At 37.6% G+C, this 25,803-nt stretch overlaps 1 long non-coding RNA gene across 3 annotated transcripts in view; it reads right to left on the bottom strand.

Moving 5' to 3' along the window:
• The window catches only part of LOC144455495 (uncharacterized), a 126,941-nt gene that overhangs the window by 82,826 nt on the left and 18,312 nt on the right, over positions 1 to 25,803 (bottom strand). For 2 of the 3 annotated variants that reach the window (XR_013484203.1, XR_013484202.1), the window contains exon 2: positions 5,279 to 5,353. This is a non-coding gene — a long non-coding RNA (uncharacterized LOC144455495). Of the gene's footprint in view, positions 1 to 5,278; positions 5,354 to 24,243; positions 24,340 to 25,803 lie in introns of all 3 variants that reach the window. The other variant, XR_013484204.1, reaches the window with a different exon arrangement.

Below are 25,803 nucleotides of genomic sequence, written 5' to 3'. Positions count from 1 at the left end.
ATGTATAGTCTAAAAAAAATTATGCCTCAGTCTGCAGCCTGAGTCCAACATCTATCTAACTGGAAGTGTGTAGTATGCTTCCATTATGAGTTCTGTGGAATTGTGGTTGGTTATTGTGTTGATCTGAGTGCCTAAGTCTTTCAAATTTGTTTGTCTTCACAACGTTGTTATTATAGAAATTGTTCTCCTGGTTCTGCTCATTTCACTTTGCATCCATCCATACAAGTCCTCCCAGGTTTCTCTGAAACCATCCCCTTCATCATTTCTTATAACATAAAATTATTCCATCACATTCATATAGCACAGTTTGTTCATTTTCCAATTGAATGGCACTCTATTTCCAATTCTTTGACACCACAAAAAGAGCTACTATAAATATTCTTGTACCTATGAATCCTTTTCCTCATTCTCTTATCTCTTTGGGGTATAGACCTAGTAGCAATATCACTGAGTCAATAGGTATATTCAGTTTAATACCTTTTGGGGCAGAGTTCCAAATTGCTTTAGTCCCACCAACAATGCATTAATGTACTTGTTTTCCCCTAGACCTTATGATGGGGCACTAATGATGGACCCCTGAACTTTCTCACCAATTTCAGGAACCCAGCCCCTGAAACCAGATCCCTGGAGTTCACCTGAGGCACCCATCCCATCCCAGTCAATAATCCTTTTAAAGACCTTTTCATTGTGGCCCTCATTGTTTATATATACCTGGCCCATGCCAGGCTACTTGGCACCTCCTGATCTTCCCACAGTCTTTCTGTATAAAAGTACCAATTTTATCCTCATCAAATGCATAGATTCTTAAAATCTGACCCACTTGTACTGGTATCACAAATAACTCAGACTCACTAGTAGTCTGGCCTACTTTTATTGGCATCACAAATAAACTCACTAGTTTGACTGGAAGGCTTGAGTGGTCACATTCTTTTGAGGCAGACCCTCACCCTGTACTCTTGCATTTTGGGGTTCTTAGCACTCCTAGACCACAACACTTCCAGCATTCAAAGCCCTCCATATTTTGATGCTATACTTTTTCTAACTTTATTTCATACTACACTTCCCTTCAGGCACTTTGTGCTTCAGCCAAATTATGGCACTTACCATCCCCTTTACATATTCTGCACTTCCCTTTTTTTGTTTGTTTTTTAGGGCAATTGGGGTTAAGTGACTTGCCCAGGGTCACACAGCTAGTAAGTGTTAAGTGTTTGGTCTGAGGGCAGATTTGAACTCAGGTCTTCCTGAATCCAGGGCCGGTGCTCTATCCACTGTACCATCTATCAGCTTCTCCACCCCCATTTCTTTTGCTTACACAATTCCCTATACCTGGGATGTGTTCCTAATTCCCAGACTCCCTATCTATTGACTACCTCCTTCACAAAGCTTTACCTAATGCCCAGGTCAGAGATCATTTTTTTTTCTCTAACTTCACCTTTTTCTCTAACTTGTTATAATTATCTCTGTCTCCTAATAGTTACCATGTCTCCTATAGTTATGGTATCTCTTTACTGGATTGTAAGATCCATGAGGGTGAGACCATCTCTTATCAAAACTTTGTTACCTCTTTAGGGAAATTAAAATTATGCTGTATCATTTAATAATTGATTCTATTCCAAAATCCACCCTATTCCCTATTTTGTCAAGCCCCATTTCTCAGTTAAGCTCCAGAATGTGGTCTCTCCGAAGGCTGAATGAGCTTAAAGGCATGTTTGAAAAGGGAATGATATTATTACACACACAGCTAGCCCTGGGGTGTCTGCTTGCTAACCAGTTTAACCTGGGACCTCTGTCTGTTGTCTGTAAACAAAAACCAGCTTAAACTGTGGCCCCCAAGACAATTCTTCTATCCTAGCTCTTACCCTAGTAATTAGGGATGGTTTGATCTTCCCCAAGGATTCAACTAACTGAGTGGTCCTGATTTAGGTGGTTCTAATTTTCTATTCAAGATTATAAGAAGCTGTTGAGTCCCATAAAGCAATAAGTATTCCTTAATTGTCAGAGAGAGGTGTGCTCATCCATATCTGAAGGCCAACCCACCTTTCCTAGCTGTAGCCAATTGTGACATTCCCCAACCACTCAGAACTCCTCTTTTCCTGCCTCTCAGTAAATTTTCCCCTTCTCATCTTGGTCCTGGTTGCTGACCTGACTGAGAGGTCCAGTCTGACCCACTTCAATTATTTATTTATTTATTTATTTATTTATTTATTTATTTATTTATTTATTTATTTATTTATTTATTTTTTGGCTAGGCAATGGGGGTTAAGTGACTTGCCCAAGGTCACACAGCTAATAAATGTTAAGTGTCTGAGGCTGAATTTGAACTCAGGTCCTCCTGACTCCAGGGCCGGTACTCTATCCACTGTGCCACCTAGCTGCCCCTCTGACCTACTTTCTTAACAGCTATATATGTCACTGTTAATAAACTTATCTTGCTCAGAGAAATGTGCCTCAGTATACCTATTATATCCCCCAGCACCGAGGCATTTAATAGACATTTGATGAGTCATTGAACTGAGCCTTTTTGGGCCTGTTAAGAATTGTAAGCCCTATGAAGATAGAAGACCAGCTAACATGTTTTATCTAGGACATGGCTATCTAGCCTAAAGAGATGCTTAAAGCCCAAACAGACCTTTTGAAGCTTCCACTATTCATGGAAAGGATTCCTGAATGCTTTTGATGGGTACAATGGGAGGAAATAAACATTGTTCTGGGAAACACAACATTTTTTAAAGAGCTAAATGCTAACTTTAATGTAGTATTTAACAAATCCTTTTGCATTTAAGATTTCATTAGCAACACTGAGAATATATTTCCCCTTTGGGGTTCCATTAGGAAAAGTGCCATATTATTGTAACCTGAAGGAAAAGAGAATTCAGAATCAAAGACTGTGAATACTTGGTGCTATTGTGTCAACAAACAAACACCAACCATCTGTTCTCTGAATTTTTCCAGTAAATCCAAGTAAAAAAAATGTGATATGCATTTTCCTTAGTTTTATGGGCTAATTATTTTTTGTTGTTGTATATTAGGTGTTGTTAGAACAAAATGATGTACTTACTATGTTGTTTTACTTTTTAAAAAATCAAATATTTGTCAACTTTACCTCCCAAATTGGATTTGGAGTTATGACATTTTTTTTCCTTAGGTTAAAATAGTTTCATTTTCTCAATAGCTCTCTATGCAAGTACATTCTCCAAACAGACAGCCCTAATAAAGTGCACACATAATGAGGATGAATAATTTCAAGTTTGGTCATTGGAACAAAAATTATAAAAAACTCACAACTTGTTCCAGATGGTGAATGTGTACACTCAGCTGGTTGGTGCCAAAATCTGGTCTCTCTTAAAATACTTATGCTCTAATAGAGACTGCCCTATGAATATTAAATAACTTTTTATTTTCTGATTCTTGCTCTTCAATCTATCATTAGACTATAGAAAAAGTAAGGAAATTGAAGAGTTAATTTTTCAGCAGCCATAGATAAGCCGAGTTAGGAGGGTCCTCCATTGGTTAACTGAGACCATAACCATGACTAGGACTACTATTAGTGCTACTACTACTACTAATATTACTAGTACTACAACACTCAATTTTTTTTTTGAGGTTCTTTAAGGTCTTTGGGGGAAAGGCTGTTATGAATCTGCCCATAAACTGAGCTGTGGGTCAAGGATAAATTACAAAAAAAGTCAATATCCAGGTTCTCCTTTATCCTGGGCTTTTACCCAAAGTAGTCTGCTTTTATAAACTGTGCATGTGTTTGTGCATTCGTATTTGTGTGTATAAAAGGTCTAATGGATGAAGGGGCTGGCCTTTGGAGACAGGAAGATCTGGGTTCAAATTTGGTTTCTGATACATACTACTTATTTAACTATGGGCAAGTCACTTAAACTCCTGTTGATAAAGAAGACCCCAGACTCAGTTCGGAAGACTGGTGTCTCAAAGACTTTTTATTAAAGAAGCTGAAGTGCGTCCTTTCAATTCTCAAGAGTAGAGGGCACACCTCATTTGATGGGGAGAGTGGACGCTGGCACAGAAGCAAGAGCAAGCTTTATAGTTAGTAATTGCCTAACTCCTCCCTTTTGGATCAGGATTGGTTCTAATCCTTCTGGGTTACAATCTTACATGTGATCCTCACCCCTTAATGTACATTATGTGCCTAGAACCTAATTACACTTTGCAGTAGCTCTGTTTGTGATTTCTTATAAGTGGTTGGCTGATTTCTATCTATCTACTTATGGGTGTGTGGGATGCCACTCACATTAAAAATAAAACAAAACACAGAGGTGTCCAAGGAGAAACAGAAAGTTAGTTTATTATGGCTATAATTATTATTATTATTTCAAATCTCAAGATTTGGGTGTCCTCACAACAATGGCTCTGATGAGAGGAGACAGCTGGCAGAGTTAGAAATCAGTTTATATAACCCTGAAGGTTCAATTCCCCCTCCCTCACAGCTGTCCATTAACTGGGCTCACAATCTCACAGGCGTGACTCTAACATAAGACAAAGGACATAGCATACAATTCTAGATTTCTTAGTTTGTTGAGATAATGTCAAAAAAGCAAAGAAAAATGTGCAGTTAGGCTACACTTTGTATTGTGGAACCAGTTTACCATAAAAGATAATTTACAATTATTTTGGGAGGTCTTAGAGATTGAACAGACAATGAAGAGAACTGAAAGACATCTGAGTAAGGTCCAGTCAAAGGGAGATAAGGGGAGTAGATAAGGAACCTTTTAAGGGTTTTCTGGAGTCAGATTCTTTTAGGGGCAAAGACGCATTTGAATAAGATTAAAAAGTAGGTTAAGGCTTAACCACTAGACAAATTTTAACTACTGATATATTACACTAAAAAAATAACTTTCAGAAATCTATTCTTAACCCTCTTCTACCTTCTGAATTCATTACCTTAATTACACTGAGAAGTCTTCACTGGGACATCCCATTCCTGGGGAAACTTAACTCTTTTATTTCTCATATTCCCAATTCCTCCCTCCCACCAACTCTCTAAGATTATAATTTATAGATGAGTTGCCAATATTCATCATTTGAGGAAGTTTCTACACTGAATGTTCACTATACTAATGAAATCAAAGGTGTACCTCTCTCCCCTAAATATTTGCACAATGCACTTTTAGAGCTAAGAGTGTCTGTTGTTCAGTTCCATATGAACTATATAGACATTACCATTATCATCAACAAATACTGAACATGTATTACCTGTAAGTTGTTATACTACAGAGGTACAATGACACAGTGAAAGGAACATTGGACTTACAATTATGAGAAATGAGAGTTGAAATGACAGCTCTGTGAGACTCTGGATGATGACACTTAACTTCAGTTTCCTTATCTGTAAAACAGGAATAATAATACTTGTACTTGTGGGTAGAAAACTAAATCAACCCCATTTTGTCTATAGTTCCCTGTTTCTGACCCTGTTTGTATTTTAACCCGACACTGTATGCAACTTTCCTTTCTGCTGAAACAGCAAAGACAGTCTTATGTATTAGGGAGGGGTTACAAGAGATAGCAAGAGGCAGCTAGGTGGCACCGTAGTGCACAGAGTGCTGGGTCTGAAGTCAGCAAGACTCATCTTCCTGAGTTCACATCTGGCCTCAGACACTTACTAGCTGTGTGACCCTGGGCAAGTCACTTAACCCTGTTTGCCTTAGTTTCCTCATCTGTAAAATGAGCTGGAGAAGGACATGGCAAACCACTCCCATATCTTTGCCAAGAAAACTCCAAAACTGGTGTCAGAGTCAGAAAAGGCTGAACAAACAAGAGATAGCTAACCTGAAGAAGAGCCTTTCCTGTTACTAGCCCCAAAAACAGGCTCTGTCTAATCCAGAGGTACCCCATACCCAATTTTGGTCTTGGAGTTAGGAAGACCTGAGTTCAAATCCAGCCTCAGACATTTACTAGCTGGGTGACCCTGGACAAGTGACTTAAATCTGCTTCAGGTTTCTTATCTGTAAAATGAGCTGGAGAAGGAAATGGGAAACCACTCCAGTATTTTGGCCAAGAAAATCCCAAAATGGAGTCATGAAAAGCTGGACACAACTGAAAAGAACAGCAGTTTCTCTCCAACTTTGGTGTCTGAATATGATCAAACATCCTATTTCTCAGAGTTGTTGTGAGGCAAGTTCTCTATGTGTAGCACAGAAACCATCCTCACGCGGACCTGGAACATCTCCTTGTTTCTGGGGTTCAATGTACTATATAGGGTTAGTATCTCTTCAAATCCACAGTTGTGAGATCTGACCCAATTGCTATTTGCCAGATAAAGCCAGATAACAAATGAAATCAGAACAAAATTCAATTCAGTGTACATTTATGGAGTGCCTGCTGTGTGCCAGGCATTGTGCAAAATGCTGTGAATACAAATAGGAAAAATACAATCCCTGCCCACAAGGAGTTTACAATCTAATGGGTTGTGGGGGGAGACAACAGACAAAAGGAAGCAAAAAAGGGAGGGGAGAGGAGGGCACTGGGGACATTCCCGAGTATCTAGCACTGCAGCATCTAGTATGACCTTAAAACCAGGAAGAGCAGCAGATGCAAAGTGAAGTGAGCTCGAAGTCCCATTTCTGCCTCCTATAGAGGAAGGCTTTGGAAGTAATTTGGCACTCCACCGTCCAGCCCTCCAGTCAGCGGGAGAGGAGGCTGAAGGAGGTGGTGTTAAGGCTTGAGTTAGGAGCATGGTGATGAGATTAGAAGTAATGAGCTTATCCTGGGAGGGGCATCTGGTTTGATGAAGGGGAAACTGGGCAGAGTGGCAAATGCAAAGTGCAGTGGAACAAAAGACATTTAGTTAAAGTCCAATAAGAAGGACAATAAAGGAGAACCCATCTACCCCCTACACAAAAGGTCGCTATTTCCGGTGGGGCTAAGAGCACTCCTTCCTTGCTAACTCAGGATCCTAGGCTTGAGCTCCAGTTCTCTGCCACCCTGAGTGAGGATCCTGCCCCCAAAGCAGCTGCTGCTTCCCACAGAGCCGCGGCTGTCATCTGCTTCTCTACCGAGCTGCTAGGTTCCTTTTCCACTGAACTGCTGCCATCTGCTGGAGGGCATCCTCTTTGACTCCTGAGACACCTTCCTCAAAGGATATGGGAGAGAGATGACCTCTGTTGGAGATTTCCCGTTCCTTAAGCTCTTTTATGAGCCAGATCCTTAGTCAAGCACAACCAACATAGAAAAGAGCCCCTCAGGTTACAATCTGTCTTTCCAAAAACTTTGTTGGGGCAGCTAGGTGGCACAATGGATAAAGCACCAACCCTGAAGTCAGGAGCACCTGAGTTCAAATCTGGCCTCAGACTAAATGCTTGACACTTACTAGCTGTATGACCCTGGGCAAGTCACTTAACCCCAATTGCCTAAAACAAAATAAAACAAACAAACAAAAAAGCCCTTGTTAATCCTTATCAGGAATTCCATTGGGTTCTCTTTGGGAAAAAAAAATTATATTTTTTACTGTTACCTAAATTTCTCATGATGTCCCCTTCCATACCCTCTCTCAGTCAGCTATCCTGTATAACAAAGAACCCTTTTGTTAGAGAAAAAGGGAAAGAAGAGAAAAAAATGAATACATTGTGAACCATTTTGAGCCCCCCATCACGGGGATATCAGGAGAAAGACATTTTTGGCCCACTAGGAGCTTAACCTACCTTAATGCCTTGCCTACTCTGGCATAACAGACATGCTTTGCTTTGCTCTCTAAGTGAATCCAAAATGCCCCTTCCTGTGCCAGCAACTACAAGGCCAGATGAAGCTGATCAGGAGCATTCTTCTGTTTATGACTGCCCAGGACAAGATACCTTGAACCAGGCACTATCTTGAATAGTGAGACTTTTCTTATCTTGGTATTTTATGGATACATGTTATGTTATGTTTTATATGTATACATACATACGTGTGTATATGTATTGTTAAAAATGATTTCTCTTGGTAATCTGTGTCTTGGAGACTCAGAGTTCCATCCTGACAGCCTTCTGTCCCCAAAGTTGTTCAGAAGAACATCTCTGATGATGAGATTGCGTTGAATCTTCTTATCTTAGTCAAACTCCAACCCAGGCCTGAATTGATTTGGGTGGAGGCAGACTCCCAAGACTGGGGGGTTGTATTTCCTTTGATGTCAGGCGATGTTGCCCCCCCCCACTGAGTGATCTAAGACACACACTCAAGACCTCATTTTGATATGACCTACCTCCTAGTTTGTCAACCAATCACAGTTGATTGGCACCCCTTAGGAATGCCTACGCATTGAAAGGCATAAGTTTGTACCCCCAAATCCCAAACCAAGCCAGTTCTGAACTGTCCCCCTTAGGGAGGCCTAGTTTTGGACTGGACTCCCATGCAATGCAAGAAAAATTAAACCGTGAACACATGCACCCTAATTTTGTTTGTCTCTTTGTTAGAATAAATATATGTATATATATATGTATATGTATATGTATATGTATATGTGTGTGTGTGTGTGTGTGTGTGTGTGTATATGTATATATGTATATAGTCAGGTTAATGATAAAAGAAACACAGACATCCAGGATCTATAATTTCAATTGATACTTTGACACTTATCTTACTGTATTTACAATCTAGCCTATTAAGAAATTCCATTCCAGGGGCAGCTAGGTGGCACGGTAGATAGAGCTCTAGCCTTGGAGTAAGGAGGACCTGAGTTCAAATCCAACCTCAGACATTTGATACTTATTAGCTGTGTGACCTTGGGCAAGTCACTTAACCCTGATTGCCTCACCAAAAAAAAAAAAAGAAATTCCTTTCTCATGTTATGGTTAACACATATGGAGACTATAATTTTGGTTGACACAGGCATCCTGAGTTGGGATTGCTCTAAGTATATAAAGAGTTTCCTTCAGCTTGTTTACCTCTGAGTTCAGAATTATTTTCTGACTCCATGAATGCATGATTCTCTGGCTTAATGAGAATAAAAAAGCACATGTACAGCCTGATTGTGTTTGTTCTGTGGTCAAACCTTTGGTAAGGTGAACCCCATTCTGTTTGTTCTTAAATCCTCGCCTAAGGGGGAAACTGATTCTGTTTGTTTCTTTGGACTAAACCTTTGGTAAATGGTTGACAACATCAAAATCTGAACCATTGGGCCTTCATGATATTTAATCTGGAATGAGTTGTTGTTCAGTCATTTCAGTTGTGTCCAAATTTTCATGACCCCATTTGGGGTTTTCTTGGGCAGAGTTACTGGAGTGGTTTGCCATATCCTTTTCTTTTTTTTTTTTAGGCAATTGGGGTTAAGTGACTTGCCCAGGGTCACACAGCTAGTAAGTGTCAAGTGTTTGGTCCGAGGCTGAATTTGAACTCAGGTCCTCCTGACTTCAGGGCTAGTGCTCTATCCACTGTGCCACCTAGCTGCCCCTTGCCATATCCTTTTCAAGCTTATTTACAGATGATGAAACTGAGGCAAACAGGGTCAAGTGACTTGCCCAGAGTCACACAGCTACTAAGTTTCTGAGGCCAGATTTGAACTCAGGAAGAGAAGTCTTCCAGACTCTAGGCCCTGCATTTTATCTACTATATCACCTAGCTGCCTTATGGAATGTATAAATTTTACACCCATCATAAAATAAAAAGGTTTATATATAGCAGCCCCTCCTATCTAGGAGCTCATAGTCCAAAAGGAGATAGAGCATATACACACAAAAATTAACAAAACAAGGAAGGCTATGTTAAGTACCAGATGAATCCTATAGGAATTCAGAGGTGGCAGTGATCAATGAGAAAGACTCATGAAGGAGGAGAGAAGGGAAGGGATATTTTAGGCAACAGGATAATATGAGTAAAGGCTAGGAGCAGCGAGTAGTTCTGGAAAGTTTAGTGAATGGCAAATAGAATCTAGAGGTTTTCCTCCTACCAAAACATTCCTTCCCTATATCCTTTGCTGCATCATCAGCTCTAAAATTCACTAACTGTGGGTGTGCCCCAGTGCTCTGTGCTAGGTTCTTTTCTCTCTCTATCCTCAATCTCTTGGTGAGCTCAACAAAGCATTTCTATGCAGACTAGTTTCAAATCTCCAAATCAGGACCTCATATATCTACTGAGCTTTAAGCTCATATCTCTAAATGGCTGCTGGACATCATCTGGATGTCCCAGAGACAACTTAAACTTCTTATGTCCGAGACAAAATTCATCAAACCTCTTTTACATACTATTTCTGTTGAAGCCATTATCATTCTTCCAATCACCCAGGTTCAAAATCTAGGAGTTATCTTCACCTCTTCACCACAGAAGTCTTGTTGATTCCAGGTCAGCATCTCTGGTATCCATCCCTTCTCTCTACTCATGCCAAAACCTCTCTAATCCAGCCTCCTATCTCCTTAATACTTCTATGTCTTGTTCTCAGCTATCCCAGAGAAAATCTAGTGAAAAACGAATTAAACGGGTATGAATGAAAGTTAAGGTTTTAATAAGTTACTGTTTCGAAGGGATTTACATTTTAAAGAGTTTTCTTGAGTAATTCTCTGCTGGTAGAACTATGAATTGATCCATTATTGTTCAGGGAAACAATTTGAAATTATGCAAGTGCTGAACTGTTCCCACCCTTTTACACCATGATCCCCAAGTACTGAATTTATATTTCAAGGATATTGATGATAGCAAAAAACCAAACAAAAACAACAACAAAAACCAGACCTATGCCTGCAAATATATTCATAGCAGCACTATGTATAAAATAAAAAAGCTGGAAACAAAATGAGAAACTTGGAAGACTTGTATGCAGTGATGCAGAGTGAAGAAAACCAAAAGAACAAGACACACACTGATTACAAGGGGAAATAAGACAACTCTAAATGGTAACAGAGCTCAGGTCAAACATAATAGACAATATAGCTATTAAAGTTTTTAAAGCTATTATTAGAGTTGATGGCTATTAAAACTATTAAATGGCCACATCCTTCCATTCTTTTAGCAACCAGTAAACTACTATAACAACCTAGATCTCATAAATGGGACCCCCCAAAAACTTCTCCAGATTTAAAGCACTTTGTGGTTGTGGGTTAGTATCCACTTGAAAGCATAGTTCTTCAGCCCTGATCTATGTGTTTAATTTCCTAAGCCAAATAGAAGGAATATGCATTGTCTTTCACAATTAGAGCATGAGCTCCTTGGAGGTAAGAGCCATCTTCATTTTCTCTTTATATTCCTAGTGCTTGGCATATAGTTAAGTGCTTAATAAATGCTTTTTCATTTATTCATTGAAAGCAAAAGACATTTACTCAAATAGCATGGTCAATTAAATGATTTCCCATACCTACAGGTATGGGCACCACACTATTGGTGGGAGGGGGGTGCAAACATATAGAGAACTTACATGATTAGGATGTATACATGAAAGAAGGTACAAGTGAAGGGAACAGCTGTTGTCCAGGAATATGCTTGGAGGCCACACCAAAGACACATGGGGCAGCTTATCCTACCAACTAGGTGGTACAGTGGATAGAGTACCAGGCCTGGAGTCAGGAAGACCTGAGTTCAAATGTGACCTCAGACACTTATAAGCTGTGTGTCCTTGGGCAAGTCATTTAACCCTCTTTGCCTCAGGTCCTCATCTGTAAAATGAACTGGAGAAGGAAATGGCAAACCACTCCAATATCTTTGCCAAGGAAACCCCAAATGGGGTCATTAAGACTCAGACACTATTGAAAAATGACTAAATAAACAAACAAAAAACCCTACCACTGCTACAGAGTCACTAATGTCATCTGGTGATATCATTATGCTGATTTTCGCTGCTCTTTGGTGGGCACCATGTCTCAATTTCCTACTGGGCACTGCTTCTCAACTAGGCATTTCTGCTGCCTTCCTGTTTTTACTAGCTACTGGTTTCTTATTTTTTCTGAGCTACTTTCTAAAATTATCTGTTGGTATTCATCTTCTTTGGCCACCTGCTGCTATATACTACTGATGGGGTATGGGCCCAAGCTGAGACTTTTGCCCCTCACTCCAAAAAGAATTTGAGTCCCATTTGTCTACAGGCTCAGCAAACTCTTAAATTTTCTTTGACCTCACTCTGGTCTCAAATGGTTGCCTGAGGCTATACTCCACTCAACTGGCCTTTCCTTGTCTCTTCTTCTTCTGTTCTCTCCCTATCTCTCTAAGAAGCCTAGACTTTGAAATCCTAATGGAGAAGTCTAGTCTTTGATCCCACCTTTGATCTTATCAACCTCTTCCTTCCAGTTCTTTGTAACCCTGCTAAAAGCCTAGCCCTTTATTGTCTATTCCCCGGTGACCCTATCCAGACACTCCCATTCTCCTTAAACTCCTCCCCCAGTCACCCAGATCCTCTTCCCAGACCCTCCTCTGGTGGTCCAAAATTACTTGAGTGTATATAAGATTCACCCTGGCCCCCACTGAAACGCTGAGATTTCCTCAAGCCCGCTCGTCTTTACAGGCATCAGTAACTGTTCAGATTCCTTAAGAGTCTGTCCTAATCTCTAATAAAATTTTGTTTCTGGCTGAAAGATTTGGGTCAAATTCATTCGTACAGGCCCCGTGTGTCATGTTGGGGTCCCAGCACCCCAAGAATCTATACCTCATTACTACATCTACTGGGATTTAGTAACTAGTAAGTCTCTCCCTTGAGAAAAAAGACTAAACCACTTTTATTCTGCTCAGTCTAAGGCCATGCCAACTGTAGCCAGCCATGTAGGTAGCAAAACCTAGCAAACACCTTCAGGCTAAAATTACATCTATGTTGTTGATTGATTCTTTTGCTCTCACTAAAAGTCCGTAACTCCAGCCAACTATCTGACTTGGGGTTAAAAAATTTCTTTAAACTTTTGGCAAATACCTGATTTTTTTCAGTTTATGTTCTCTCAAATCATTTTAGGGATTTAAATAAAACCACAAAGGAGTTCAGGGGCAATAAGGCTTTGTTTAGTGGCTGGCATACACATAAGTCTAGGGGTAAGGAAAAAAGAGTTAAGTAAAATCTGCAAATTTTTACCTTGTTTCCCCCCTCCAAATTCTTGTTTTTATTTTAGTACTTTCCCTAAACAAAAACAATGACCTTTTCCCCCCATTTCTTTTGTCTTTCTATACTATAAGAGTATAAGGTAATATATATTTTTTATTGAAATTATATGATTAGAATGTTTAGCTTAACTTTTTTTTGAGGGGAGAGTATATTTTGTTGAGGGAGTTGTTTGAGTATTTTTTTGGTGAAGTGTATATTGTGTCAAAACAAAAAAATCAATTAAATCATAACTTATTTAGAGAGAAGCAATGTAATGTGTGGGACAGCGACCCTAACCCAAATTAAACTCAGAGACTTCTCAAGGTGGAAGCAAAAGTTACTTTTTATTACAATCTCGAGAGAAGGGGCATCTGCTCCTCCTGAATACTTCCAGCAGGACAGAAGCAAGGCACAGAAAAGCAAAATGAGATTATATACCCTAACATAAACAAACCTCCACCCACCACTATCCCTTATTCCCATTAGCTGGGAGGCGGGCTTACATTCTAGTTGCGGGGGGGGGGGGGGGGGGGGGGGAAACAAGGAAACAGGGTATAGCCAATCGAAGCACACATGTCTTTATTTAGCAAACCTAGTGCTGACGTGCCAGTGGTGTGACAATCAGGAGGGGGTTTAGGGCCGAATTCCTATAGGTTTAGGCAATTTAAACTTATGGCCTGTTCATTCTCTCAGAGCCTATCTCTAGTTTTGAGACAATCTTTTCCTCACCACCCTGAAAAGTCTTCACAGAGTCTATATCTCACTCAGTAATAACCCCAATAAATTAATCTTTATGAATGATGTCATTGGCCAGTAGGATCTCTGATAAAAGTCATGTGACATAAATGTAGTGGAAATAACACTAGTCAGGGGATGAGAAAAAATGAGTTTGAGCCATGAATTTGAAGCTAACTCAAGACATAACCTTAGGACAAATCTTTACCCTTTTAATTTCCTCACTTTTAAAATAAGAATAATTCCCCTGCCTACTTCAGAGGGTTGTTGTTGTGAGGATCAAGTGAGATACTGAATAATACTGAAGAGTTTTGTAGCCTTAGGAGGTAAAGACGATCACTCTAACTTTAAAGTGGCTCTGACCCTAACTTTGTGGGGCATTTGGGGCATCAAATTGGAGAACAAATCAAAGATGCTGGAGGATTTCACGTAAGAATCAGCTGAAGGAACTGGTGACATTTAATCTGAGAAGTGAAACATTAGGGGCAGCAATCACAGATGTTTGGAAACTTGGAAAAGATATTACATAGAAAGGGGATTCGACTTGTTTTGCCTAATATAAGAAGATAGAACCAGGCAGATATATACACCTAGGTGGCACAGTGGATAGAGTGCTGGGCCTGGAGTCAGAAAACCTGAGTTCAAATTTGGCCTCAGATACTAGCTGTGTGACCCTGGTAAAATGAGGATGATATAGCAATTATTTCCCAGAGTTGTGAGGATCAAATGAGATAATTGTAAAGTGCTTAGCACAGTGCCTGGCACATAGTATAATAAATGCTATATAAATGTTAGATATTATTATTAACCAGGAGCAGTGGGCAGAAACTGCAGACAGGCTCATATAAGGAAAAAATTCTTAATAATTAGGTAATGATTTTCCTTTGACTAGAGCTATAACTAGGGTTAGAGTGGTGCCCCAGATTCCTTCACACATATAGCACCCCTAACTGAATTTGTCTTAACTACTTGGTTTAAGGGTTTTTTCATGATATTTACCCAAGGTATGTTTTGTGAAGTTTGAAGAAAACTCAAGTTTTCTGATCTTCAAGCCAGTATTCTTTCTATTACATTCATGTGATATGACTTTTGTCAGAGATCCTACTGGCCAGTGATATCATCCTTAAATCTTCACTTCTAGGGGTTATAGCATTGTCTTTCTCTAAATAAGTCATGATTAGTTGCAAAATTAAAGGTATCACAGTCAAACCTGTGAAGGGAACCCACAATTCTTTGTAGCCATCTCTGGCAATCTTGGAGAGTTACTGGGGTCAGGCAACATTCTAGGTGTGGACAACCTTTAATCACATAAGTTGGATTTAAACAATATAATAATTTTTCCAAATAATATAATAAATATTTTTCCTATAATCTATATTTATATCTATAGTTATATAACCTCCTTACCCTATAATCAATTATGCCATATGATATCATCTGTTTTAACTCTCATTGAAGCCTTGTGAAAATTTGTTTCCCAGTTCTCATTTGAAATCAATGCTGTCCATGTTACAAGACTTGGCTGGGTCCTATGGGCAGGGCAGCACAATAAAACATAACACAATTTTTCTTCTTTCCTCCCAACTACTAGATGGAAGAACTCCCTTCATAAATGACTTCATCTTTATTTTGTATTTATTCTATATGTGCATATATACATATATGTATATATAAATGTATACTGTATATATCCACACATATACATACATGCATCTAGGTATAGCTACACACATAAAGAGGTAGATATATATCTACACACACATACATGCACACATATTTCTAGTTCTTGGCTATCACAAAAATAAAATGCTGCTATGAATATTTTGGTACAAGTGGGACATTTCTGCCTTTGACCTTCTTTGCAGTATATGCCTAGCAATGGGATCTATGGGTCAAAGGGTATGGACATTTTTAGCCTCATTCCAAATTGCTTTCTATAATAGTTGGGGCAATTTGCAACATAATCAACATAGTATACATAATTTCCCAAAACTCCTCTAATATTCCTCTTTGGCAATTTTCTGGATGTGAGGTAAAACCCAGAGTTGTTTTCTTTTTTGGCTAAGTAATGGGGTTAAGTGACTTGCCCAGGGTCATACAGCTAGTAAGTGTCAAGTGTCTGAGGTTGGATTTGCACTCAGGTCCTCCTGACTCCAGGGCCCGTGCTCTATCCACTGCGCCACCTAGCTGCCCCAAGTTGTTTTATTTTCATTTGTCTTATTAATGATTTGGAACTATCTTTCATATAGTTGTCAACAGTTTGCAATTCTTTTGAGAACAGTTTGCTCATATCATTTGACCACTTACCCTATGGGGTATGATGAAGAGACTAATTTTCAAAAGAACAGTTCCAGTTTTACAGCTCATATGCAGCGCATCTCAGTTCATAAGACCTCCCTTTCTTACTAGTCAGAATCAGTAAGATCAGACTAGCAGTTTCCCTTGTCAATTTATCCATCTTTTTTGGGAAGAATGAAATCATTATCATTAAAGCAAAAATAATTTATTAACTGTTCTGCTTATGGCAGAGAGAAAGGTCCAGTAGATATCTGGATAGCTAAAGTCTTTCAAACAATTAATAAATTAGTATTCATTAGAGGTTACCATGTGCTAGGCACTGTTTTAAGTGCTGACAATGAAAACAAAAAGCAAAAATAGTCCCTGTCCTCAAGAAGCTTGCATTCTAATGAGGGAAACATGTACACAAAAAGGTACATACCAGTTATTATTTAATTTTTTCAGGCCAAGTTTATGATGTTTCTCAAACTCTTCCCTATTTCTTTCTTCTGTCTAGGCCTTTTACATAATAATTACCATGATAGCATGTCTGTTTCTTCTCCCATTCATCTTTACCTAAATATTCTCACCTACCCTCCTTCACTCACTTTAAAGGAGATTAAGATAACAAACTTAACTGTTTCAAGTGTTAAAGTAAACAAACATTATTTAATTATAAAAAACTTGTGGTATTTTTTATATGTGATAATTTGGATTGATAATTATAGTTTATATTATAGAAGACACACATAGGAAGGTTTGAAACTTTTGTACCTGGTACTTACTAATCTTCCTGTTGATTAGGTCAGCTATTTTTTAGGTTTACATAGAACTAAGGATAGGTAAGTTTCAGAACGAGTTAAACATCATGCAATCACACAGAATTCAACAGGGTAGTGACAACTTTGGCAGATTGCCTAGATAATAGTTGCAGCACCACAGCTGTTGGAGGGTTAAGAAACCTTTTTTTTTTTTTAAGGGTATGATATGGGAAAGTATACAGAGGGACAAGCTATGCTATCACTTAGCGTGTAGGAGACTGAAACAAATTATACTGGCTGTCACTGTTTTTCAACTGATAACGTTGCTACCACCTCTCAGGCTACTTCTAGACTAATTAACTTGCACAAATTTGCAGTGTGTAGTAGGGTTTCCAATATATAACCTTCTCCAAGCTTTTCCCTTCTGGTTAAAATACATCCGTTTCCCTAAAGTTCTTGAATACACTATCCTAAACCTACCAAAGTGTCAAGGATAGATACACTAAATTTTGTATGGGATCTAATTATTTATTTCATGTATTCATTATTTATAGTATTGATTTATTCATGGCTTTGGTTCTTGCTGTTACACTGTCTCCCGCTACTCGTACAGTCTCTCTATATAGGGATGCTTTTCTGTGTGCTTGTCTGCATTGATGCTGTCTACATTAAACTGTAAGGCATGGTCCATGATTTTCAAACTGACTTTTATTGTGCATGTAAGTACTTCATACTTACTAATGATTAATATTTCTGGAGTGTGAATTCAATAAGTATTTATTAAAAGCTTAATATGTGCAAGTAATTATGCTAGTCACTGCTGAAGCAAAGATAGAAATAAAACTCACATTAGTCTGGGGTGGCAACCTACAATGTATAATTTGGGGGGCACCAGGAAGGTCCTCTGGCCTTTACAATATTTCCCCATGGGCTAGTCTTTGATACCTGCAATTACACCATTTGTAGGTAAAGTTTTAGTGTTCTTTTTCTTATTAATAATAGTTCACTTATATTTGCTTTACAATTTACAACAAGCTTTCTTTAAACAATTCTGTAAGGTAGGTAGAGAGTACAAGCATTATCATTTCTTTTTTTTTTTTACAGAGAAAGAAACTGAGGCTCAGAAAGAAGAAGGACTTGCATAGGGTCACATGACTAATAAGTAGCAGAACTAGAATTCAAACTCAAGTCTCTAGACTCCAAGTCCAACAAACTCTTCTGACTATAACTCGTGGTTTTCAACGTTAGGAAATGCCCACTTCAAGCTCCCCTTTTCAAATGCAAAAATCTTTTAATTGGGTGTGGGGTAACACATGGTTCTTACTGAAACCTCAGTATAAATTGGTTTTCTCAGCTTTCCTCCTGGAAAGTGAAGCTGCAGGAGTACAAAGTGCCTAGCTGGGGAGAGGGTTCTGAGAGGGACATTGTGGAGGTGAGGCATGAATGAATTTTGTCTATGACTGGACATTCAAGGTCAAAAGAGTTTTCTGTATGTTTTTTAGGAAAAATGTATATGTTATTTATAAACCAAAATAGCAAATATTCTATCTAAAAACTGATCTATGGTTCAGTTAGGCAAGATTCCTTTAAAAAAATTATATTATTTGGTTTGTCATCTATGTACATAGGAAGAAACAGATTCTTGAATAACTCAAGTTAATATTTATAAAACCCTGAACCCCCTTTTTTGGGTATTAATTTCATTATCCAGGACTGACACCACCTAGCTGTCTCTAGAAAGGAGTTTTTACTGAAATGGTATGATAAGAGCAGTTGGTAGAAAACATCTATTCCAAAGTACACACAGTACTCTCTCCCACAAGTACACACACAGTCCAAAGGAAAGTGAGCTCAAACTTAAGAGAGTGAATGTGGCCAAGGACTGACACAGACCTTGGGTGTAGAAGTTCTTTTCTACTATTTGTAATGTGCTCAAGAAGTTCCTCTTAAGCAAGATGCAGTCTCTTTGCTGACCTCTTTGGAGAGCCATTCATCCAGTCAAGGACAGACTGTTGGCAGACACTACCTCAAGCTGATCCAGGGACACCATTTAGGACACTGATGGGAAGATAGGAATTCAGACTTCTTTCAGATGTTTTGAAGGTAGAAGGTAATTCTCAGGTCCAGGGGATGGGGTGATGAGGTTATGGGACCTGGACCCTTAAAGGGAAAAGACCATATCTTTGAACGCAACCTAGCCCCTGAACTTTTCCACACATTTCAGCAGCTCAAGTCACTGGTGTTTCCCCTGGGATCCAGGCCATCTCAGTCTACCTAGATACTCAATAATCCTTTTAACTGCCCTTTCATTATGGTTCTCCAATCACTTAACTCCTTTTGTTGTCTGCACCAGGCCCATCCCAGGCTACCTGCCACTCCTTAATCCTATCCAGATCTTCTCACAGTCTTTTTTGTATATAAGTATCAATCCCATCCTCATCAAATCTGCAGATTCCCTAAGAATCTTGCCTGTTCCTATTGGGGTTACAATATAGCAGATTTACTAGGAATCTTGCCCGCCTTACTGGTGTTATAATAAAACCTTGCAAGGGACAGCTAGATGGCTCAGTGGATAGCCCTGGATTCAGAAAGATATGAGTTCAAATCTGGCCTCAGAAAAATGATACTTACTAGCTGTGTGACCCTGAGCAAGTCACTTTACCCATTGCCTCAAAAAAAAAAAAAACAAAACAAAAAACCTTGCTACTCTGACTGAAAGAAGGCTTGAGTGGTTGAATTCTTTTGAGGCAGACCCCTTATACCCTTGCATTTCAGGGTTTCCAGCACCCCAAACCCCAACAGGGGGGTGGGGAGGAGACCTGGTCAAAAGGCCAAAGACAAGACTTTTACCCTGCCTTGCCTTGCAGTCCCCCCCCCCCCATGTTTTCTCTTCAAGATTGTACTGTAATGCCATTCTTTCCAATTTGATGGGGGGTAGGCGGTGCAGAATACATCCTTTCTCAATATGTTTGATAATTTGTATGCTATTTTCCCTGGAGTGTGGTCAAGTTTTCTTAGTCTATTAGAGCTTAATTCTTATATAGAATCCTGTGCAAGTATCATTCTAGTTCAAAAGCCTTTTCTCACTTAATACAAGTGGGAAAGGTTGGCTGATCAGTTGACTGATTGAGAATTGTTCTGACCTAGTTAAGGTATCAGAGAAATGTGTAGAATGATTCTAACACCACCCTAATACTAGTATTCTTTGGGAAAGAGGTATGATTTCTGCTTTCTTACCTTCTCTCTCTTTGAAAATTCTAAGCAGGGGCAGCTAGGTGGCCCAGTGGATAGAGCACTGGTTCTGGGGTCAGGAGAACCTGAGTTCAAATACAGCCTCAGACACATTAAAAACTCACCAGCTGTGTGACTCTGGGCAAGTCACTTAATCCTAACTGCCTCACTAAAAAAAAAAGACAATTATAAGCAAATACCAAATAAAATGAGCATTTCCATATACATGTGTACATATACATACACACATATTTAGTAGAACATAAAAAGAATATTGTACATAAAACTACAGATCCTTATTATATATTTATTTCTTGCCTTTATTTTTAAGTCTAAGTTCAACCTTTAGCTTTCAAAGCTGTTCTGACTGTGCTTCCTTTTGGACTTTTTTCTGTTCTCTGCATTTTAAAAAAGATGTCTTAAGGATCCTCTTTTCTTTTCTTTTTTGCTAAACTATTCCTATCCCTTCTTGTTCTTCCCTCCCCCAGTGAAAAAAAGGAAAAAGAAAAACAAAGCCCTTTTAATAAATATGTAGTCAGGCAAAAAAAACCCCCTACATTGGTTGCATCAAAAAATGCCTTATTCTCCATCTTGGGTCCATCACCTCTCTGTCAAAAGGTAGGTAAAATTCATTATCAGTCCTCTGGGTGCTCGTCTTTCAAAGTTATTTTGTTTATAATGTTAGTATTGTAAAAATCGTTCTGGTTCTTCCTACAGATATTTCCAGATTTCACTGAAACCATGTATTTCATCATTATAGTGACACATTATTCCATTCCATTCATATAGCATAATTTTCTTGGGCAATCTCAATAGATGAGCAAACCTACCTTTCTCCTTAGTTTCCAGCTTTGGTTAATATAGGTTGTTTTCCTCTTTCTTTGACCAGTAAAATTGTTCTTAATGAACTATTGTTATTTTTCGATTACTACTGTACCTAGGACAATCTTATCTGCTAGTTTTCTTCAGGATATAGCAGCCTTTTGTTGATTATTTAAGAAATTATTTCGGTACTCAAGATTCAAAAATTTGGAATTTGAGTCTACTCCATTTTCTCTTTCTCCAAAATGCTTTTATTGTGGAAGAACTTTCAAGATGCTTTCAAAATAAAATTTATAAACAATGAGAATCCCTATAATACCATCTGGCATCTCATGCAATTATTACAAAGAAAACTTTAATTTCACAACTAAAAATAAAAACTGAATTTTGGGCCCTCTAGACTAATGTGGAATTTTAATTGACAGCTGTTCAAGTTACAGCAGTAAATGACAAGTGCTAGCATGCTGTGGCACTGAGGACAAAGCCAACTTGATTCTCTTCCCTTTGCTCATCATTAAACATATTAAACTTCAGCATCAAATACATAAGTGAAATCTTTTTGAGGAGAAGCAGATATACAGAGAATTCAAGAATCTACTTTAAAATCCAGTATGTCTTTTAAAATATTTATATGAAGCAGCTCCAATTAATTTTTTGAAATTCAGTGCAATTCTCTTTCTGGCTTTAAACTTCTAACACTTTTATCTGGGAACCTACGCATACCTGCTTCGACAGGGGTTAATGATTTGTCCTTCTTTAAATATACTCAAAGATTTATAAGTGTACATAGGAATTTCTGGCTGATTCCTTTCTGATAAGAACTTGTACCAAAATTCAGAATATTCAAGTGAAGGTAACCATTAATTCATGTTTCCAGAGTGACATGTGAAGTATTGCCCTAACCAGTTTTACAGGAAGACTATTTGACTCTGCTGATAGCTATTTTTATATAAACTGATTGTCCTCTGTGTTGATTACTGTAACTCAGCCCATTAATTAGATATTTTCACATTTTGCCATCTTCCTTACTCCAAAGGTCCAGTGAATCTCAGACAGATTCTTAAATGAACACATCAAGGATTAAAAGAGTGTGTCCCAGGGTTATGGAAAATATTATGTTTTATAGCTATTATTATCCAGTTTGGAAATCTACTTGATTAGTGAAACTATAAAGACCTTCAAAATTTTAATTTTCTACTAACTGGATATTCACTTGGTAGAAATTTTAATAAGGAAGTATCTTCTCCCTTTGTCATAAGGAAATTATTCACATTACATTTATTCAAATTATCAAAAATTCCCCATCCTTTATTAGAAGGATCTTATGTCAAAGTCTGAAAAAACTATTATATGCCTATATTCATACCATCTGTGCAAGAAAGAGCATTAATTATACTTCTAGTATTTGTAATAGTCCATGTAATAGTAATTGACCAAATCAATACTTCTTAGTTTCTTGAATCATCATCTGTTAGTTTATATGCTTTTCAAGGGCATTCTGCAGTACTGTTGAGTACTATAGACACAGAACATGTGAGTGAAGATATGAGATCTGCTTGGTCATTTTTTTCATTTGGATAAAGTTTATATGGTGGTAAGAATACTCTTTGTAAGCAAGACAATTTTCCTAATAAATTAATCTTAGAGCTAGAAAGGCCATTTTATGTCAGGTAGTCTACCCCTTTTGGTTCACATATGAGGCATTTTAGGTACTGAGACATGAAATGATTTACTGGACCTCATACAGCTGCTTAGGAATAAATCTGTAAACAGAACTGAAATCCCCTAGCCATATTCTAGTAGTTTTCCTACTACATCATGCTAATTCCCTAATTAATTAGATATGGTAGTTAAAAAACCTGAAAGATGACCATAGAAATATATCATGTAGGTGTGTATATATGTAAATACATGTTTATATATGTACATATATGTATGTGTATATATTGGTATGTATACATATGTGCATATATACATATACATAAACATTGATCATTTAGAAATAGGGAATGAAATCATGAGCTAGGAAAGTTTCATCTGTAATGTGAGGAAGCTGGATTGGAGGACCTCTTAGGGCTAGTTATTACTAGTTATTGGGACTAATAATTCATATTCTCCTTTGGATAATAGGATCAATATACTTTGATCCTTTTCATATACAATAATAGATTTGAAGTGCCTATCTACATTCTGGGACTGGTGGTTCTCACTGAATTCTCTCAGACTCTTGAGAAAGTCACTGAACCTCCCTAAACCTCAGCTGCCTCATCTGTCAAATGAAGGATGATCCCCCATGAGCTCTGAAGGTACAGTCTAATTGAAAATATCTATAATTATGTCAAACCTAAGTCACGGCTGTCTTCAAAACATTCAGATTTGGCTACTTCTACTCAAGCTTCACATTCTCTTCCAGTACCTGAAGACTACATGCCTATGTTAGAGTAAAATGGCTGGGAATGAACTATCTGGAGCTCTAGCAGCAAGAACACATGACCTATTTGTTCTGCTTGTATTAGACATTTAGAATTTTTCTTTTAGTTCCATGAACCCTTTTCATCAAAAGAAAAACATGTTGTTAATCCCCAGGGTAATTTAATATGCTAGTCATAATATTTTTTATATTTATTCATTAAGTGCTTATAATAATAACAGCTTTTGCCTAAAAAGTTCCATATTAACAATCATATTATGTAATTATAATTATAAAATATAAAAAGTTCTACATGCTATTATGAAAATTCTAAATATAAAAATATAAAACTCTAATGCAATTATATTTTGTTTAGAACATTCTGCAAAAATTAAAAGATATAATCGAAGAAAGCCTAGTATATTCAATGTTATCTTCATAATTTCATATTAAATTTATTTTACACATTTTGTAGAATACCAATAGCATTTTAATAAAATAAGTTACAACTTTTAAGATATGTAACATAATGTAATAGTTATGTTTGTCTATATATATACATACATATACATACATATACATAGATAGATAGATAGATAGATAGATAGATAGATAGATAGATAGATAGATAGATAGATAGATATAGACACACACACATAATTTTTATGTGAACAAAGGCTTGCAATATTTGGCTCAACACCAGACAAACAGTCTAAAATCTGATTTTTGCATTGTTTCTTTCTGTACTTTGATTTAAAAACAAGAATAAAGTGAGAATGTTTGTTTATACAACTGTGGTATGGAAATGGTAGGAAAAATTTTAAAGTTCTCTTTCTGAGAGACAGAAATTCATGTTTTATTATTAGCTATTTTACCAATCAACAAAAATGAATAGCTATGATATAAAATATTTACTTTCCTACTAGCTAATGACAGTACTGTATTAAATGATAAATATATTTAAAGTTCAATTACATATATTGTTTTATTTTTTTAAACAATATATATAAACTAACCTTTGTAAAGAAAGAATCTCTTTAGATGTGACTTTATTCACTTCTGTCACTGGTAATCTGGCTATACTCTCACAGCCAATTAGTTCATTTGAAAATCTGCCAGACAGAAGAATGGTAACATAAATGAAGGAAAAATTTCAGTTGGAAAACCACCTTAATACTGTAATAAGAAGTAATATAAAGTTTGTTTCCGCAGAATGTTTGTGATGGTCCATGATGGCTTGTAATGTACATACCCAGTAACCATGGTTTTTAAACATCTGACATTTGCATGATTATACAGCTGATGACTTATGATTAGATGGTAACAGAGGAGAATGAGATAGGTACTCTGTGCAGTGTATGGAATACAAATGAGGCTATTTATATGTGTCTAACCATCCTTAGGAATCAATTTTTGCTTGAATGTTTAAACTTTGTGGTGGTTTGGAAACAATTTGATGCCAGGTTGAGAAGTTGCAAGAACATGTTTAGAATGTAGAACTTAAGTCAGAATTTTAAGAACTTAGAGCAGATCAGACTTTGACATAATTGCTGCATAAACACTAATGCCCTTGTGCACATTATTATGATGGTTTTGAATCACTGCAGAAACAAACTCATAATGCTTTAAGCATGCACATGCTTGTCTCAGAGGAAAAATATATCTGCAACATAATTAGGCAACTATTTACTGCTTAAGGCACCATTAATGAATTTTTAAGATGAACTCCTTGGACCATTGTTGTGAACCCCAAGGGATTTGAGAACCATTAAATGGGAATTACTGCATTCAAACATGGCAGCAATGTCCTAATTGCCAAATAAAAGCAGAGGAACAGATAGCATTGTTTTATTATGAGAGAAAGCACCTTATATAAATAAATCAAAACTTGTTCAGATACCCTTAGTGACTGAGTCCCCAGAACTGTGAAAATAGCACAGTAAATAGATAATTTGCCATAGCACTAAGGGTTAGTCAAAAGGGCTTTTAAAAAGTAGAGAAAGGCCTAGGGAACTAATTCAAGTGAGTATGGAAGGTGAATAGAATTATAAAATTCAGAAAGCATATAATGTTTATATTACCAAGTTAAAAATCTATGTATGCACAATATATAGCTTGGTTCCCATACTAAGAGGGAAAAGTGAAAAGAGTTCAAGAAATGAATGCATACTCTTCAGGATGAAGAGAGAATGATGAAGAGAATTCAGAGAGAATAAAGTATTCCTTAAAAGAATGGACATTCTTCATTCAGGAAATGAAGGAAGAGTCTGTGAGAATAAAAAGGATACTCATTCTTTGCTAAGAAGTTGAGGGGAGGGGGCTGCAGAAGAAAGAAAAGTGAAAAAGAAGAATAAACACTGAATTAAGCAACAGGTCTAAAGCTTTCTGGTAGAAGGGAGAGGTGGGGGCAGGTAGGTCATGAAGTGGATAGAGCACCAGCCCTGAAGTCAGGAGGACCTGAGTTCAAATTCGGCCTCAGACCAAACACTTGACACTTACTAGCTGTGTGACCCTGGGCAAGTCACTTAACCCCAGTTGCCTAAAAAAAAAAAAAAAAGAAAGGAGAGGTGGACCAT

The sequence above is a fragment of the Phascolarctos cinereus genome, unplaced genomic scaffold (assembly GCF_003287225.1).
Source record: "Phascolarctos cinereus isolate Bilbo 61053 unplaced genomic scaffold, phaCin_HiC Scaffold_9;HRSCAF=440, whole genome shotgun sequence".
NCBI classification, from domain to species: Eukaryota; Metazoa; Chordata; class Mammalia; order Diprotodontia; family Phascolarctidae; genus Phascolarctos; species Phascolarctos cinereus.
This window is presented reverse-complemented; position numbering and strand designations above follow the sequence as displayed.